The following is an 18,860-nucleotide window of genomic DNA, read 5'->3' on the forward strand; positions in this document are numbered from 1 at the left end:
TCTAGGGAACTTACCCTATAAATTCCTACACATTATTAGAGCTATTTGAGGGCCACATCTGTTGATTATTCAAATATGAATCCAATACAACTGCATCCGACTGACGTTTCCTAGATGTACTGTTTCTGACTGCTTTTGGGATGAGAGAACTGCTCTATTGTGTTAGGAGCATCTGTTCCAATGAGGAACCCCTTTATTTTCATGCGAAAAGGTTTTCGGTAGCCCTAGCTACATCATTTTTAAGATCTAGAGGTATATAGTCTTTATTTGCAATTCTAACTATTCATCTCTCTGTTTATTTCGGTTTATTTAGCTCTCTATTTTTTATTACGGGATCTATACCTTTCATTTCTGCATATGCTCTTTACCTCACGACTCTGTGCAATCTGGGAAAATCAGAAACAAAAGGAAGGAGTTTTCTCAGGCATATGCTCTTTTCTGCCACACCTTAGTGTGATCTCGAAAAAACAGAAACAATGAGGAAAATATTTAGTTTTCGGGTAAAGCTAACTTCTAGCCGTAAGGTTTGTTTGTTTTTTATTTGTATGTTCGTGTTGGGTTTTGTGGTTTTTTTTTTTGTAGGAAAAAATGTAAGCACGCACCCAAAAGCTTTAGTGACTAAAAAAACAATAAAAACCTTCCTCTTTTTCAAATATTACTAACCTTTTAAACTAGCTCACTTGGTCCAAAGTTACTTTATGCGAATAGAGGTCTTGAGTTCAAGTCTTTCTTTTTGTTGAGTTACTTTTTCAAAAAGAACATGTAACTTATGTTTTAAAGTTACTTTATATAAAAGTGTTCTCACCCATTATAAAAAGTGAGTCACTTGTAATTCTAAAGTATATTTATCTTTTATTTAAGTTATAATTTAGTGGGTAGCTCAAAAAGTACCATTGTAAAAGTGACTTTCACTTATTTATAGAAGTGAGTCACATAATTCTTTTTTTAAAGTGAGCTAATTAGATTAAGTTTAGAAAGGAGGGGATTTTTTTTAAATATAACATTATCATTCACTTCCACACATTCATGCACTTCATCAGCATCTTCAACAACTTTTCTTTAAAAAGCCATAACTTATTCATCCGGAAGCCGTTTTCAGAGACATTTTTTTTTAACCAGCCTAATTTTTTGAGATCTTTCAATTGGAACACTTAGTTTCAGCATCTACAGCTTTAGTTTCTGTTAAAATGGAAATTCCATGCCAAGTTATTCTTGACAGCACCAACTACTTCCAATGGTGGTCCTACGTTGTGGATTTACTTAAAAGTAAAGGTCTTTATAGAATAGCCTCAGGCCAAGAAACCAAACCTCAAGATGAAGATAAGGCAGCCAAATGGGAAAATAGGAAAGATCAAGCATGTGGGTTGATAGGAATGTCTATTTCTCCATACCTTAGATTCCATATCGCAGAACTTGATACTCCTAGTGAAGCAATGAAACAACTCTCTAAAGTTTTTGGAATTAAAAGTGAAATTAGAACCCATCAACTCGAAAATGAGTTGCTTACATTGGACCCCAATAATTTTTCTTACATTGAAGATCTTTTGTCCAAGTTCAAGACCCTTAGACTTCTATTGGAAGGTGTTAAGGTTAAGAAAGAAGATGGTAGCTTTATCTATTCCATTCTTACTAAGTTGGGACCAGCCTACTCTGTGTTTGTTTCCATCTTCCATTCTACTAGAGAAGCCTTTATTTCTCAAGGACAAGACTACAAGTCCCCCTCTTTTGATGCCTTTTGTGATTCTTTAATAAGAGAATAAGAAAAACTCTTATATCTTGGTCTTCTTAATCTTGGACACTCTTCTAAGAAAGCCTTAGCCACACAGCAGCAACCAAATTCAAAGAATCCTAAGAAGGAGTATCCTAAAAAGAATGGTCCTAAGCCAAACAAGGGTCCTAAGCAATTTCAGTCTCAAAATGAAAAATCATTTCAAAAAAATGATAAGGCAAATCAAAACAAAGGGAGGAAGACTGACTGACGTTGCCGCTGTTGTAATCGAGATGGCCACTTAGAATCCAAATGCTTTAAGAAGATGTAAGCCTTGGAAGCAGCAATGAAGAAGCATAACATCCGTTTGGAGCACTCTTCAACTTCAACTTCATCTTAGGAATAACACTTTCTGCATGTGGTTGTCAAGGATCTCGGTCTAGTTATGCACTAAATGTATCTTCTTCTTCTCATCCTCATGAGCAGCTCATTGATTTTTGAGCTTCTTATCACATGGTCAAAAACAAAGCCATGTTTTCTTCTTTAAATGATTGTAACACAAAAGATATATATGTTGGTGATGATAGATGTGTTAGTGTTGTAGGTCTTAGTGTTGTAGGGACTGGAACTATTCACTTAGACAATGGTCAATTTAATGATGTATTATGTGTTCTAACCTTATCCTATAACCTTCTATCTGTATATCAGATAACTCATTTAGATGAAGGTAGAATCATTGAATTTTCACCTCACGATGTTGTAATTAAGGACCTAAGATATTCTAGACAAATTTTAGCTACTGGCATTGCTGATGATTCTACAAGGTTATATAAGTTTAACAACTTTGGCTCATCAAATCTTCCCTTGGTATTTGTTTCTCATAATGATGAAGTGAGCAAACTTTGGCATGAGCGATTTGGTCACTTAAACTATCGCTCCCTTTAGAATCTATGTAAAGAAAATATGGTGACAGGTCTTCCAATGGTATCTTGTAGAGATGGTGTTTGTTCCAGATGTGTACTCGGAAAACATCATCGGGACAATTTTGAAAAACGTGCCTCTTGGCACGCCTCAACCCCTTTACAGTTTGTGCATAGTGATTTATGTGGTCCACTTCCAGTTTTTTCATTCTCTAGCTAAAAGTATTTCTTAACTTTCATTGGTGATTTCTCTAGACGCACTTGGGTATACTTCTTAAGATTCAAGAGTGAATTATTTAACATGTTCTTGGTCTTTAAGGCCATTGTTGAAAAACAATCTGGACATCAAATTCTTAAGCTAAGATTTGATAATGGCAAAGAATATGTTAACAACAAATTCATCAAATTTTGCACTAAAAATGGAATTCAAATGCAACATACTGTTCCATATACTCCAAAAAAAATGGTGTAGCTGAAAGGAAGAATTGCACATTAAAGGAAATGGCTAATTGTATGCTTCAATCTAAAGGACTTGGTCTTAATTTTTGGGCAAAGCAATTAACTGTACACATTACATAGTAAATCACACTCCTACTAAGGTTTTAAATAAGATCACTTCAAAAGAAGCAGGAGCTCAATTCAACCAGATTTAAGTCACTTTCATGTTTTTGGAAGTGAGCATGGGCCCATATTCTAGATGAGAAACATAAAGCTTTAGAATCTAAGAGTGAAAAATGTATTTTTGTTGGATATTCTGGAGATGTCAAAGGATATAGACTTATTCCACTTAAGTCCAAAAATGCTATCATTAGAAGAGATGTAAAGTTTGTTAAAAATATATCGGCCTATGAGCCTAGTTCGGCCGATGTGCCACCTCTCTCTATCCCTTCTACTTCTGAAAATATTTCTTCTTCAAATGATGACAACAAGGATGACAATCCTCCCCCACCTTCTCAGGATCCTCCTTCGACTCCTCAGCTTCGAAAATGGGTCTGTGCTACTCAGGATGCAGTAGGTGCTCTTGCTGGTGATCCTACAGATCAATGATGTACGCGTTCTTAGTTTGATAAAGCCTCTTCTTTACTGGCTCAAGCTTCAACGAATTATGATCTTGACACCTTTGCAGAAGCTTTAGGCCATCCAGATTGGGACGCAACTATGAATGAAGAATATCGTTCATTATTGGAAAACGATACATGGGATCTTGTTCCTCTTCCAAAGGGACAAAAACTTGTTGGATGAAAATGGGTTTACAGAACCAAGTATGGACCAAATGGAAAAGTTGATAAACATAAAGCTTGTCTTGTTGCTAAGGGTTTTTCACAAGTTGAAGGGATTGACTATACTAAAACTTTCTCCCCTGTTGCCAAAATGAACTCTATCTGCCTTGTTCTTTCCCTTACTGCCTCTTTCAAATGGAAAGTCCATCAGATGGATGTTCAATCTACCTTCTTGCATGGGGACTTGCATGAAGAAATCTATATAGAACAACCTATTGCCTTTATACAAAAAAAATCTAGCCTTATGTGTTGGCTTAAGAAATCCCTTTATGGTCTCAAGCAAGCCCCTCGAGCTTGGTATGCCAAAATGGATAGCTTTCATTTAGAAACTGGCCTTTTTAGGTGTCATTCTGACAATACTGTCTACACCAAGAAAGTGGGAAAGTCTCTTATCATTCTTGTTCTTTATGTTGATGATCTTATCCTTACTGGTAATGATCCCAACCTTATATACCATGTGAAGTCGAGCCTTAAAAAGAAGTTTGAAATGATAGACTTAGGACACTTGCATTATTTTCTTGGTCTTCAATACTTGCAATCCAAGGAAGGTATTCCCCTTTCCCAGTCCAATTATGCCCTGTGAAATTCAACACCAATTTCACATGGAAGATTGTAAGCCAGTCACTTCTCCCTTTTAGTTTGGAGCCAAACTTTTAGTCACTTGTACTCCCCTTGAAGTTGATGCTACCTTATACCATCAAATTGTACGAAAAATTTTGTATCTAACCCACACTCATCCTGACCTTTCCTTTGTTGTTGGCCTTATTTCTTGGTTTATGAAAAACCCACATGAAATTCATTGGAAAACAGCTAAAAGAATACTTCGTTATGTTTAAGGTATAGTTCAATTTGGGATTCATTATAGTGAAAAAGCATCTCCTCTATTGGTTGGTTTCACTAATTTTCATTGGGCTGGTGACCCTGATGATTGGAAGTCTATTGCAGGTTATGTGTTCACTCTTGGCTCAGGACCTATTACATGGGCTTGCAAGAAACAAAGTTCCATTTCTATTTCTTCAGCAGAAGTAGAGTATCATGGTGCCATAGAAGCTAGTAAGGAAGCCATGTGGCTTCGTCAGATCCTGTCAGAATTTGGCTTTTAGCAGCAACATCCAACTACACTTTGGTGTGATAATCAAAGTGTCATTCAACTATGCAAAGATCCAATCCAACATCAGTGCAGAAAACACATTGAACTGAACATGCACTTCATTAGAAAGCTCATTCATGAGCATATTCTTGAAGTGCAATATTGTTCAACAGATGATCAAGTTGCAGACATCTTTACAAAGGCTCTCACAAAGGCGAAGTTTACTAAAATTCGATTTATGGTTGGAGTTCAGAAAGTTGTCAGTAAGGGGGGATATGCTCTAATGCCTCCTTCCTTCTCCTATTGTGCCATATTTGTACATCCTTCAATCCTATCCCAAGTTGTTCCTAAGGGGGGATGTTAGGATATTTCGACACATAGGAAATAGTTAAGTATAACTTGGTCTAGTGTAGAGTTAGGTAAAGTGTGTTTCTTTAATATGTACTTTTGTAACTTACAATCTGACGGTCACGATATGTAGTGATCCGACAGTTCATTATCTCCTCGGTATTACTGACACTTGATCCGTGGCTTAACAACTGATTGTTCCATGATCTTTATTTAAAGAGCATGGAGGTCCATTTTTAGCGTAACCATTCATGAGAGAAGCTTATGTAAATTTTCATTCTTTTATTAATAAATTTCTTGAAGTGGCCGCGTTGGCTCAAGTTATGGACTATTTCCCTCTTTGAGGGTTTTAACCACGTCAAGAATACTCGTGTATTGATCTGTGATCTGTTTGTGAGCAGTGTCCTTTCGTGTTCTGTATGAGGAACTTACCATGTAAATGCGTAGATGTTGCCTCCCAAAACTATGCATTGCACAGTCTCAGTGCTCATCCTTGACCCTTGAGCTCCAGAACTATGCAACCATACTTTCTAGTCACCTTGTTTTTTTCACTGCACCATCTCAAGCATCAAGCCTCTAGCATGACTCCTTAAGCTATGCAACTACACAATCCCTAGGTCTTTGACCCTCCAAAAATACATAGTGGGAAACCTCAAGCCTCAAGCCTCAACCGATCCTCCTTGATCCCCTCAAGTACACAGTTGCCTTCCCCTAGCTTGCCTGAACTACACATTGCATAGTCTTAAGGCTCAGTCCTAGACCCTGACCTACTGAGTTTTGTAGCTACGCAATCCTTGAGCTAGTCTCTCAGCCTAGCACTCGATTCCAACTCAGTCGGTGGTTGTCAGGAAGCATGTAAGACTACAGGTTTATTGGAATGTTGTCATATTTTCATGAGTGGATATCAGTTACAACTATTATATCATGTTATTACAAGATCATGATGAAGGAGATGAAGAAGGAGACCATGTTAGAAGACACCTCTGTAGCTGTAATCATGAAATGATTTGATCTCTTATTGATATTCCGCAACAATAAACTTAACTTATCCAACCAATTCTACTAGTTGTTCCGCAACAATAAAATTAACTTATCCAACCAATTGACTAGTTGTTCCCATTCTTCATTTGTTGGATAATCTAGATCGAGGGTTTTCCTGTATGCTTCATCTACTTCAGTATAATTTTCAAAGGTGGTTTTACTGTGAAAAAATATTTGATCTCATAGAAAATAAAAAGATCATCCACTAAAATCTGAACTAGATTTTCACGACTTATTTCTCCCTTGACTCTAACAAACTTTGACTGGCTACTATCTTCAATGATATTTGATGTCTGTACTCTGTCATCATCTAGCCCTGCGAATTATTGAAAGAGGGAAGACCTTTTTGGTGAAGAATAGACCCTTTTTTTCTGTAAAACTCAGTAATTTGTACATGTAAATTTTCACATTTATCTTTTGTTTTCAGCATAACATTTTTTTTCATTAGAAATTTCCTAGTTTGAATAATTGTGTCACTTTTTTCATCAAAACCTAACTCTTCCAGTTATTCGCTTGTCTTTGTATTCAAATATTTGATAATTTGATTTTCCAAGCCAGGGTTGTTTCCTATTTAAATTTTATTTCATTGATATCTTCCTTTGCTCTTTCCAGTAACTCTTCCTATTTCATAATGATTTCAATAAAAGAGTAAAAATTAGATACAGATGACATGATTTCCATCAAAATTTGTTCTTTCATCCATGACAAACCTTGAGCACTATTAGATCATCTCAAAAATGGCTAAAGTTATTTTTTCAACTTGAATTTTTCTGTATCTTGGCCACTAATCCATTATATGAATTGATGTTATTCTATTATGATCTCTCCAATGATTTCTTTAATTTATCAACCCTTTCATTCTTCATGGTGAGAGAAGATAATTCTTCTGTCAATTTTTCTATGGCATCATCTCCTGTTGAACTAGTATCTAATTCTTAAATTCATGTGTTTCCAACTTGCTTTCTCTCCTTTAATAACCTTTCCATCTCTACTTCCACCTTTTTGTATATGCACATTTTGTTGAATTATAATCGTTAACAAAGTCTCTTTCTCCTTTTCAAGCTCTCCTACCTCCTGTGTCTATGGATTCTCTTTCATGGGAAACTACGACCTTTTTCAGGGAGCTTGGATGTTGTCATTCTTCTTTTTGATAATTGCCTGAGTTCAATCAACATTTTGAGGGTCCAAACCTAATTTAATTGCAACATCGTCTAGTGGTTTAATCTTAGTGTCCTTTTCCAGAGATGATTTATTCTCCATTTTGAGCTCTACAAGAGTATTGTTTAAAGAATTTTATAAATAATTTAGACACACTGATAAAAACGAAATTGTGAGCCTAGAATAGATCATCTCCCTAGTTTGTTTGTGAAAATAGATCTGATCTATAGAATGAATCTCTTTAGTATTAAAAGAAAGCACAAATGTTTTGTAGTATTTAGCAACTTTAGCCCCAAATATCTTAGGCTCAAGAAATGCTAATTTAAATTGGCCCTGTTCAAAATCAAGGTGTTGGGCCATGAAAATGATATAATTATTCTCCCCATTTCCTTAAATAATCATTATGTTTCTAAGCAGTTTACCTTTAATTTGTAATGATTTAAGAGAAAAAGGATAATGAAAGTGAGTTGAAGATAGTATATTTAGTTTGAGTCTTTTAAGTATCGAAAAAGTTATAATTTGAGTAAATTGTTATGCAGATCAGTCCAATCGAATGATTGTTGTTCCCTCGAGACATTGGAGTAAGATTTTGATTAACCGATGTCTCATTTTTGGCAAATTATAGCTGGAAGCATGAGCAAGATCGAAGAATGGAGTCAAAGTAAACTGATCATTACTATTCAAGGATCTTATGCTTAAAAGAGAAATCCCGAGAATCTGTTGATTCTCATGGTAGCTCCACATTTAATTTTTAATGTAATATATAAGACAACAAGTCAAAAGATAGGGGATATTTTTTGTTATTGCATTTTACTGGTTTGAACTTTTTCCATCATTGTGTAAAACGTTTTTGAAGTTAATGAATTTGCACAAGATCTTACCTTATTCTTCAATATCGAATTTATATAAGATGGTACTTCTGGAGACCATACCATGAATGGAGGTTCTAATGTCTCTTGTGTATCATTATTAGTTATTTACGTTTCCACATTCGCATTAGTTGTGTTTATATTCTCTTTCCTTTGATTTCGTGGTAGATAATTGATTGAGTTTTGTATCTTGTAATTCTATTATGCATTTCCTGAAATTGTTGATTGGATTGTCATATTAGTGCCCAAAATTTTGGCGTAGTTGTAGGGAAGGTTGTCAAATCATAGGTTTTATCTATGGGAGGTCGGGTATTGAAGACGGAATGTAAGAAACTATGCATGCTATAAGTAAAAAGCTTGTGCCTAGCACCCACTTTTGGTTGATACGATTAGGCAATGTAAGTGTGTATGACTAAGAAAAATAATAGGAATGAGGTAGCAATAGAATGGAAGGCAGTATCAAAAACCACAAAAACCCCATCGATGAAATTATTTGAAAAGTTGAATCTCAAGCATCAGTAGGACCCCTAATAGTACCTCGGAAGGGCTCTACCGTAATCCCTCAAGTAGCGAAATCACCAACTGCATCTCATGATGATATTCACAGTAAAACTGAAGGATCTTAGCAAAGCTTCCAAAGCACATTTATTCAGCACTCTAGTCCTTCACAAGAGGGAAATTCTTTCAATTTGAAAGAAGGAGAAGTTGAAACTAGTGGAGTAGATCCAAGATCCTCAGGCTCAGGATCTCCTATGATCTTGATAGTAGAGAAATCGCCAGAGATCCTAGACTTAGGAAGCATAGTAAAACCCCCCTTGAGAGCCAAGTAATATCTATAACTTCCCTTCTCAAATAATACCTCCTCATCAAGAAATCCTTGAAAATTGCTCGTAGATTTTCGATCAGATTGCAACCCAAGGGAAACAAAACCAAACTTCGACATTAGAATATCTTATTGTTGACCCAATGGCTATGTTGTGTGTGGAGCATGATTTTTCAGAGGTCTTTGTTTCATCCGGATGTATACCCTAGGAAGTTTGTACACCCCTCCACACGGGGGGGTACTCGAGGGACTTGTCCCCCCCGCGGGGGTCCGGGGGGGCCGATCCCCCTCGACTGGGGGGTCCGGGGCTAGCGGTCCCCCGACAGGGGCTCGGGGGTTCGGGGGCCAGCGGTCCCCCGGCGGGGGCTCAGGGGCAGCACCCCCGAAGCTAAAAACAAATGTAAAATTGCCTTGTAAAAGTATAGTAATTTCTAGTCAATCTGGGCCGTTCATTAGGCAGATGATCTGACTGTAGAACTTATGTTTAGTTTAGGGTTTTTTGCCCTAGAAGGCAACCCATCTCTTTGTATGAGGGCATTGTATTGGAGGCTGAGATATAGAGGTGTATTCTGGGAGCGAGAAATAGAGAGGTGAGACTGTGAGAGAAAACAGAGGATATTACAGCGGATTTGCTGTAGGTTGTGTCTCTTCATTTTGCTGGATAATAGAAAGGAAGGATTGGCTGTTCGGTGTAGACGTAGCCCAAACTGGGTGAACCACGTATATTTGTGTCTCTCTTGTTTTGTGCGTTTTCTGTGTTTATATTTCTGCAATATTTTATGTGTTCCATTGCTCCGTAATATATAATTTTCTAACAGGCTAATGCCCCAATGAACGCTATTCCTTTACAAAATATCCCAACCTTTCATGGGATGACCTCAAAGGATCTAGACACCTTTTTATTTGAGGTCAATGTGTTGTACGGAGGTTATAATTATACCACCTATCCACATAAATTGAAATTGTTCCCTTCTACTTTAAAAGGAGCAGTGTTACGATGGTTTATGGCCTTAGTAGGAGGCATTATAAATTTCTAGGATGCTATGAAAAATACCTTTCTTACTAAATACCAGGATTATTGTCAAACCATAGACCTGAAGGATGAAATTTTTAAAATGGCTGCAAAAGACAATGAAATCTTAGAAAAATATATTAAGATATTTCAGTACAACTTACAAATATTGCCTTATACTAGTTTACCAAATGAATTATGGAAAGTTGCTTTAATAAAAGGCATGAAGGATGAATGGATAGAAATGTTAAATTTAATGGGCAAAGGTGAAATCTTCCAGGAAGAATATGATAATATTGTTAAGCTGTGTTTTAGCTGTTCATGTGGTAGTACACGAGCTAGATCTGGGATATGATATCCCCTCACCCAAATCAGTAAGACCATAGGTGGTGGTGTAACACGAACAAAAATTGGTAATATTTTAGAAAATTTTAAAACTAACATTTTGGGCACACTGACTACACAATTAGATGTTTTACAGGCCAAACAGAAGCAAGCCGAGGTAGATCCAGCATTGGCCATATTGTGTCCATGTTGCCAAAAGAAGCACATTGAAAGGGAATTCCCACTGGACATCGTGTGAACCTGTTCTATTTTCACTAAGGAACATTCGACAAAACAATTTCCATCACTTATAGGATTTAAAGTTGTATTTAAAGAAGCTGAGGAGGAAACAAAACTTTCATACCTGATGACTCAATGTCAACCATGGACATCACACCCTACAGGTATGATGCAAGATCCCTCCTTATTTTATTATGGGCAATATATTCCACCACAAAATCTTGGAAACACATTGTAGGGACAATCACCCTTAAATCCCACTTGGCAATCCCAACCATATCCTACATAACCATGGATAAATCAATATTTTACTGGATCAGGATGGCCAAATTCGCAATATCCTACCCCGTTATGGCAGAATCTTTTTACCAATTCCTATCCCTCGCAATGGTCAAAGATGCCTGCGCAAAATCCAATATGGCCTCAAAATTGGCAGCGCCTTGTGGGATTTGGAAATCCACCCATAGGGATGATCCCTCAACGTCAACCGACACTGCAAGCTCCATTCCAGTTACCTCCTAATCCTCAAACTCCAGTGCATCCTCAACTGTTGGCTCAACCAAATCCTAACCCCAATAATAGACTTCTCCAAGATGTGCAACTTGTTGAGAATTCGGCCTATGAAATAAATCCTTTAGGATGTAATGAGCTTCGAGTGAGATCTGGATGCATTATTTCTCCTGAGGAAAATCATAATGATCAAGAACAAGAAAACAATAAAGAAGAGAAAATTACGATAAATCCTTCGACTGTGGTTAATACAAAAACAAAACCAATAGGAAACACAGTTGAGCAACATGAATTTGAGAAAATGAGAACTACTTCCCCTCCATTCCCTGGAAGACTCACGATAACTAAACCAACCATCTACCTTGAGTTTGATAGTGTGAGGGAGTAGAAAATGTTGTGTATAAAAATTCCACTCCTGCAGGCCATACGAGATATCCCGATTTACACCAAAATGATCAAGGAATTATGTGGGAAAAATCCTGAGAGAAACCTGGAAGATCTACCCACAATTCACATTGTAGGAACATCATTTGACCTTATTTTAGTAGAACTAGTTCCTCTTAATTACGAAGACCCATGAAGTCTAATCGTGACTGTCCAAATACAAGGTTGCACTTTTCCAAACACATTGGTAGACTTGGGAGCAGTGATTAACCTTCTGACCTACAAAACCTGTAATGTCTTGGGTATTACAAATTTAAAACCAACCTCAATCCTACTAGAATTAGCTAAAAGGTCGGTGTTCAAGCCGGAAGGAACTTTGGAAGACATTACTGTCTCTGTAGACTTCTGGGAATATCCTATAGACTTTCTGGTCATCAACTTGGGAAGTAGCCTAGATGGAGATCCGTTAATACTAGGAAGACCATGGTTAGCAACAACGAATGCATATATAGGATGTCGAAATTTTCAAAACCCATCTGAGCCTAGCATATCTAGCCTAAAATATTTTTATATTCTAGTCAATTCTTTGGCTGCGATCTCATAGACAGATCCCACTATGGTTTGGCAGGGCTAGCTACTAAACTGAAAGCTTGGTCTATGGTTACCTCCATCGATTCCTCTCAGCCTGGGACATTGTGGAGGATGACAGTATCAATTCCATCCTTATGTTTTGACATATGTTTTTGTAATGCATCTTGGCCATGAATTTCTTGTTTGACCTCATGCATTAGGGGGCATCTATTATAGGTCAATTTTCATAGCTTACATCAGGTAGAGAAACTCTAGTTCAATGTTCCAACTAGTTAGCATGAATACCCATCTCAATTGAGGATAAGATCCATCTAAGGAGGGCCCTAATGGATCCCCCATCAGTAGACATGGAATAGACTAAGAAATTATGTAAATGGATGAATTCATGAGGTATAACCAACACAAGGATGGTTTACACAAAAGTTTAGCAAGGAATGTAGACGACCAACTAAGGTTTAGATTTCCCTTGAGCATGTAAGGACATGACACAAAAGTGACTTGGATGCATTTACTAATGAGGACATACTGTCACTACTACAACACCCTCCAAAATTTTGGCATACATCCAAATTTCGGAGCCTACTTTGACTTTGCATGTTGTCATTGTAAGTATTAAGGGTCATTACATGTGTTTTGGCTAAGTGTTATATAATTTTCTCTAAGTGAAACCATGCTCAAGTTTTGTCATTATTCACTTTGGTCTTACTGATCCCACACTTAGCCAAGTCTGGAAAAGTACCTTCTTAACCAGCTTGACCTCACTCAGCCTTCCTAAATTATGCATTGTGCAGTCTCAACCCTTAAGCTCGAAACTTACCTCTTGGAACAACGTCATGCGTAGATGTTGCCTCCCATAACTGCGCATTACGCAGTGTCAGTGCTCATCCCTGACCCTTGAGCTCTAGAACTACGCAATCTTACTTTGTAGTCACCTTATTTTTTGCACTACATCGTCTCTAGCATCAAGCCTCTAGCATGACTCCTTGAACTAAGCAACTACACAAGCCCTAAGCGTTTGACCCTCCATAACTACACAGTGGGAAATCTCAAGCCTCAAGCCTCAAGCTAGCCTCCTTGATCCCCTCAACTGTGCAGTTGCCTTGCCCTAGCTTGCCTGAAGTGTGCACTCCGCAGTCTGAAGGCTAATTCCTATCCCGTGACCTACTGAGTTGTGCAGCTATGCAATCCTTGAGCTAGTCTCTTAGCTTAGCACTTGATTCCAACTTAGTCAGTGGTTTGCATGAAGCATGTAAGACTAGGGGTTTATTGGATGATGTCATCTTGTCATGAGTGGATATCAGTTGCAGGTATTATATCATGTTATGACAGGATCATGGCAAAGGAGATGAAGAAGGAGACCCTGTTAGAAGACACCCTTGTAGCTGGAAAAAGAAGTTGACCAATCAATTAAAGACAAAAGGACACCAAATTGCGGCAATATTTGGAGATCAAGATTATATTGAAGACTCCATACCTTCAAGCCTTACGAAGGAGGAAGAAGAAGAACAGGTACACTCTTCTGAAGCTACAAGCAGAAAGGAGGAAAGAAAATGAAATTTTTTCTCTTCGCCAAAACTGTATCAAGAGATGGTTTGATAAGAAGTCTATGGGGAAAAAGATATTCAATGTGGGTGACTTGGTATTGAAGTGGGACAAATCCCACAAAGAGAAGGGGAAACATAGTAAGCTCCATTCCCTGTGGATTGGACCCTTTTTCATTCGTGAAAAGCTTGGCGATCACACTTATTTTTTCCAATATTTAGACGGAAATATTGACTTTCTTCATTTAAATGGCCAATATTCGAAACAATATTCTCAGTGAAAGTCTAGGGTTGTTCCCTATCCTATGTACATAGTCCATTGTTTTGTTTGTTTGTTTGTTGTAACAGCCTAGGGTTACAAATCCATGTAACAAGGTTAATAAAGGAAAAATAGTAACCAAGGTCATGGGACACTTATTCCAAGCTTAACATTAGGCAAAACATCCTAGTATGGGTGCTCGTTTAGTTTATTATGGCTAAGGAAATTCGCAAAGGATTTAGAAAGACAATGAGGCATTAATTGACATTTCATTTATGAAAAAAAAAGAAATTAGTAGAAAAAATGATGGAAAATAATGGAAATTCAAGAAAATAGAGGCCTCATTGATAAAAAGGTTTCTGAACATCACACGGGAAGGAGAACAAAAAAGCACACAGAGTTTCTGAGAGATGCAGAGTCTGACCCTAATGGAGGCCCGCAGAGGAGGGAGCTCCACTCCCTCCTACAAAGATGTTGTGGCTAGCAGAGGCAAGTCACATCTGGGTAATGTTAGAGGTTCAGTGGAGGAAGAAAGCATAAATAAGGAAAAGGAGACAGATGGGGCAGAGTCCAAGGAAAAGAGCAACATAAAGGACAAGGAAGAAGAAGACAAAAACCAGGAAAAAAAAGGATGAAAAACAAAAGGGACCATGTAGACCTAGAATGAAAATCACTCCAAGAGTAGTTTTAAATAATCTGGCACTGCAGGAGCATAGGGAACACATGGAGACTTATGCCATCATATGAAAATTCATGGGAGTATGGCCCACTGAAAAGGCTTTGCAGACATGGATCAAATATCACTGGAAACCTAAGGATAGTATTGATCTACACCTTGGGTCAAAGGGTTTCTTCACAATGGTGTTTACAAACATCGAAGACAAAGATAGAATATTCGAAGGAGGACCCTACTTTTTTGCAGCAGTGGGCCTCTATATGTGGCCTTGGGTGATGAACTTTGTTCCAGAGCGGGAAACTTTCACTTCAGTTCCTGTCTGGGTAAGGCTTTTTTCTCTACTTCTAGATTATTAGCAAAATGAATCACTTGTGGCTATAGGTAATAAGATAGGTCATTTTTTCAAAGCCTCAGAAGGCACCAAAAGGGGTAAATATACTTCCTATGCAAGGATTTGTGTGGATATGGATCTTTCAGGAGCTCTTCCAGACGAAGTCATCTTGGAAGTTTTAGATGAGGAATGGGTGAAAACGGTGGACTATGAGCATATTCCGTTTAGATGCCGTAAATGCCACGAACACGGACACTTGATCAGGACTGCCCTCTCAGTAAAGTAGAAGACAAAAGTAAACAAAAAGCAAAGAATGACACAGAAAACTTTCAGAAAGTAGCAAGCAGAGAAAAAGGAGTAAAAAAGAACCAAAGCAACAACATAATGAAGGGAAAAAGGCCAGTCAGAATAAATTCCAAGCTCTTGTAGAGATTGAAGACATGCCAAATGAAGACCAATCTATGGAGGAAGACCCTAAAGAAAAGGAGAAAGTGGTAAACTACACTCCAGTACAAAATACTAATGATAAGGAAGAAACCATGATGAATGAAACAGAGCTAGAGATGGACCAAGAGATGACCCAGAGTGAAATAGATCTGCAAGATCATGAACTTCAGGAAATTATAGATAAAGAACACCTAGATCTGGAAGGATTTCTACAGCAGGGAACCACGACGGGGATAGATTCATTACCTCAAGATGAATGCAATAGAATACAGTAGTTGTTTTTTTGGAAAACTCAGGAAAAGGGGGCAGTTAAAGGAAAGAACATCGACATGCAGAAGTGCAAAGGTGTCAAAACAATGAAATCAAATCCATGATTAGCAACCAGAAATGCAGGCAAGAAAAGGAGCTGAAAAAAGCAGAAGAAGCTATTAATGGAGTGTGGAAAGCTAATGATAGACTCAGGTAAGATGAAAGACCTGACTAGTTACTCCTTCATAAATCTTTAATTATGAAGTTTACATTTTGGAATATAAGAGGTCTAGGTAGTAAAAGAAAGCAAAGAATGCTCAGTTTTAGAATGAAACAAAATATGCTAGATATGATCTTCATTCAGGAAATGAAGTGTTACGTCCAGAAAATAAAATTAATCCATAGAAAATGGCTCCATAAATTTGGGTTTTTAGAAGTTAAAGCAGTTAACACAGCTGGGGGCATTCTCACTCTCTAGAACCCCCAAAAAGTCAGAGTATTAGATGCAGAGGCATCCAAAAACTACTTATCAGTAGTCATTCAACGAGTAGGGGTTTCTAAAACCTTCCTAGTCACTAATGTTTATGGTCCTCAAAGAATAGAGGATAAGCTCAGATTGCTAGAATCTCTCACTGATCTCAGGGACAGATAGATTGGTATCCCTTGGATCATGGGAGGGGATTTTAATATGATAAAATATCTTCGAAAAGAAAGGAGGAACTAGAGCACTAAACAAAGACTCATTATCATTTCAATCGTTCACAGAGAACTTGAAATTGGTTGACTCGGACTCAGACAATGGCCTTTTCACATGGAACAACAAGAGAGGTGGGGAAGCTCAGGTGGCCTCTAGATTAGACAGGTTCTTGATATCAGAGGAACTTATGCTTATAAATAATGAAATTACAGCAAAAATTCTTCCCTTTGGAGGCTCAAATCACTGGCCGATTCAATTGGAAATCAAGGGTTTGGATTCTCCAAGGAATAGACCCTTCAGATTCGAAAATATCTGGCTCTCCCACCCAGATTTCTTGACTAATATCAATAATGGTGGATTGAGGAATTGCATATCCAAGGATCTAAAATGTTTCTCCTGCACAAAAGACTAAAGCACATTAAGTTTAGACTCAAAGAATGGAACAAGAAGGATTTTGGTAACATTTTTGTGAACAAAAAATGAGTGGAAACCAAAATTCAGGAACTCAACCAGGAGTTTATCCAAGATGGCTTTAACAAAGACGAAAATGAACAGTCTGACAAACTTCACCATGAATGGGAAAACCTATGCAAACAGGAGGAAATATTTTGGAGACAAAAGTCCAAAGTGCAATGGCTCAAAGAAGGAGAGCGCAACACGAGATTTTTCCATAGATCCACTATGGCCAATAGAGCATTCAATAGAATCTCGGCAATAAAGGATAAGAAGGGAGAGACTCAGAACACACATAATGATATTGAAACGGTGCTTGTCCAACGTTTTCGAGACATTTCACGAGAAAACAATCCTGACAGGGAAAAATCAATAAAGGAAATCACAAGATATATCCCTAAGCTGGTGTCTAGAGAGGACAATATTAACCTAAACAGACCAGTAACTGAAGAGGAGGTCAGCGAGGTACTCAAAGAAATGCAGAATGGCAAAGCACGAGGCCCAGATGGTTTTAATGTGGATTTCTTCAAAGCTTGTTGGGATATAGTCAAACTAGATATTTTAAATGTTGTTGAGGATTCAAGGGGTAGTAAAACTATCTTAAAAGCCCTCAATACCTCCTTCCTCTCCTTGACACCCAAATAGGACTCGGCTCAAACAACAGATAAGTATAGACCCATAGCTTTATGCAATGTAGTATACAAGATAATATACAAAGTAGTGGCTAACAGACTCCAACCTCTCCTCCCTACATTGGTGTCAGAGGAGCAATCTGGTTATGTGGAGGGCAGACAAATTTTGAACAACATTATTCAAGCCCATGAGGTGGTTCACTCTCTCACAAGCAAAAAGTAGGCCGGGATGATCATGCAACTGGATATCGCCAAAGCTTATGACAAGGTCAATTGGGTTTACATCAAAAGTATACTCACAGCCTTTGGGTTTGATCACAATTGGGTCATATGGGTAATGGCTCTGGCTACTACTTCTAGCTTTTCTATTTTGGTTAACGACTCTCCCTCTGAGATCTTCATTCCTTCTAGAGGCCTTAGACAGGGAGACCCACTCTCTCCCTTTCTCTTCATCCTTATGATGGAAGGACTTGGGAGGTCTATCAAGCAGGCCAAAGACATGGGCAAAATTAAGGGTCTTCAAGTAACTGAGAATGGTCAGACACTGACGCACCAACAATTTGTAGATGACACCATGTTGCAAGGAATTCCCACAGTCAAAGAAGCTTCCGCCTACAATCAAATCCTCAATGTTTTCGCAATGGTAACAGGTATGGAAGTTAATCTTCAAAACTAAAAAAATTTCTTCTTTAATGCTAACATTGCTATTCAAAGAAATATCTGAAGGATCCTTGGGTTCCAAAGGGACTCCCTCCCCTCAAAATATCTGGGAGTGCCTCTCACGAAAAGACCAATGCTTAAAAGTATTTGGGAACCTGTGCTAAACAAGTTGCAGGATAAAGTTAAAAAATGGACCTTCAGAGCCTTGAACTTGGCTGGCAGGCTGGTTCTGACAAAGGCTATTCTACAATCCATCCGGATTTCCATGTTATCGGCCCTTCCAGCTCCCAAAGGAGTCTTAGAGCAAATCAGGAATATTCAAAGATATTTCCTAAGGGGTAAGGAGGAAACCAGGAAGAAATGGGCCCTGGTTTCCTGCGACAAAATCTGCAAACCCAAAAGCCATGGGTTCTAGGCTTAAATGATCAGGAGATTCTTAGTAAAGTGCTAGGGGCCAAGCTTTGGTGGCGATGGGTGCAAGGACCAAAATCCCATTTGGCAAGGATCTGGAAAGAAAAATATGCCAGCTCTTGGGACACAAAGGATCTCATAAGAATGTATGGAAACATAAAGGGCTCTCACATCTGGAACAGGGCTTGGGATAATAGAAACATAGT

The sequence above is a fragment of the Pinus tabuliformis genome, chromosome 3_1 (assembly GCF_031772625.1).
Source record: "Pinus tabuliformis cultivar Carrire ecotype Pingquan chromosome 3_1, CPIR1, whole genome shotgun sequence".
Lineage (NCBI taxonomy): Eukaryota > Viridiplantae > Streptophyta > Pinopsida > Pinales > Pinaceae > Pinus > Pinus tabuliformis.